This window comes from Monopterus albus, unplaced genomic scaffold, assembly GCF_001952655.1.
Source record: "Monopterus albus unplaced genomic scaffold, M_albus_1.0 scaffold67.1, whole genome shotgun sequence".
NCBI lineage: Eukaryota > Metazoa > Chordata > Actinopteri > Synbranchiformes > Synbranchidae > Monopterus > Monopterus albus.
The window spans coordinates 1497969-1499782 of record NW_018127947.1 but is presented as its reverse complement, the minus strand read 5'-3'; positions in this window follow the sequence as shown (position 1 = coordinate 1499782).

Sequence of the window (1814 nt, the reverse complement as noted above, 5' to 3'; positions counted from 1 at the left end):
AACGGCACATTTGCCTTGAAACCCATTTTGCATGAAATCCCTACAAGGGAGAACTAGAACTACTGCGCCATGGTCGTGTGCCTCTGCCAACCAGCCAAACTCACAGGAATGGGACAGACATGAGGATAGAGCGACCTTGACCGTTGATCCTCAGAATCTGATCAGTTCATCCTTGAGTCTAAGTGGGCATTTGTGCCAAATTGGAAATAATTCCCTCAGGGGGTTTTATGCCTCCGGCCACAGCTAGTGCTGGCACCGAGGAATATAAACAGATAATTAGCAAAGTGATTCTGAAATGTAAATGTCTGGTGTGGAAACTATTTTTTAAAGAACACTTTCCTTTATTGTCGTGTGTATCTGTTTCCCTCCGCATGCTTTGAGTCCATGTAGATGATGAGGGGGAGCGGGTTTACAGGAGTGAGACAGACTAAGCACAATTAGGGGGCTGCATTCCTGTCGTTTTTCTATAAATACTCTGCACGTTTCCTCTCTTTTGTCTGTGATTCTCATTAAACCAGTGGAAAATCTGCTTGCCTCGCGTGGTACCGAGAGCCTTGATTTCTTGTGGCCTCCGAAATAGGACATACTGGGTGGCAGTTCTGCTGGGTCTGGCATGGGGGAAAGATAATGGAGTCCTTATAGGCAGCATTAATGGAGGGAAAAGGAAACTATAGCTATAGCTGCTTCGTGTGAGGTTTGCAAACTTCCTCTGATCAGATAATGGCATCGTGTGGTCAGGCTTTGACTTCAGAGTTCACCGAGTTCATGTGCACTTAGAGAACTGCAACATAATGTAATAGCCAGAGCATGACCAGAAGAGACTGTGCTTCCATGAAGTGGTACAGACAGAAATGGTAACTTGCATCAACCTGACTGTCAAATGGGCTGATCAGAGGCGTTCTGGGACACTTCCAGGCAAAAACTAACTCTTGAGGGGTTCAGCCATTAAGTAATGTGCTGAAATAAAGGGACTCTTCAGCACCTCAGAACCTCAGGAAGTGGTGAGTCAGAGCTGAATTTGGAGGCCAGGGCTCTGATGTCATCATGTCACTGGGTTTCTGGGTATTGAAGTTCAACGTTTTCAAATGATACTGTGAAGCTGTCCCTGGTAGGCTCGTGGTTAAGGCGCAGCACTCTCACCGCCTGAGTTCGAGTCAGGGTTGTGTCAGGAAGGGCATCCGGCGTAAAACATATGCCAAATGTCAACATGCAAGTCGTCAGTGTGACGATTTGCTGTGGCGACTCCTAAACGGGAAAAGCCGAAAGTGACTTTCCTTTACTGTGATGCATTTGTCTCATGTAGCTGCAACATGGTCAGGATAAGTAAGATCAGATTGTGTGAACCATGAACTAAATCCTGCACTGGCAAGTCAACAGTGGATTTTGTGTTCTGTGTTATCAGTATAAAACATTAAATCTGTTTTAAAAATCAGAGGTGCACACTCAGAGGGAAGGGGGCCCAAATAACTTCAGTATGTGTGAGCTCAGTTTAAACACATTTGTCACTTTGAAAGTAAAAAGCACTCAAATATTTTTTTTAAATGTTTGCCTCAGGTCAGTCGATTCCACACAACAACAGCCCACAGTCATATGGACATAATAATAAATGCATACAAGCAAACGGTTGATAGCACATCATCAAGTGTATCATAAACTCTTGAACGTGAGGCGGTACTAATGAGATGAGGAGAGACCGATTGATCCCCACTGTGATATGAAGCTCCGTGCACACTGCGCTGACGTCAAGAGAAAACAAAGCTGCTTCTCTACAGGTCCTGTGGTTTCAGAACTTGAATTGGATGCTGCAGAGTCTG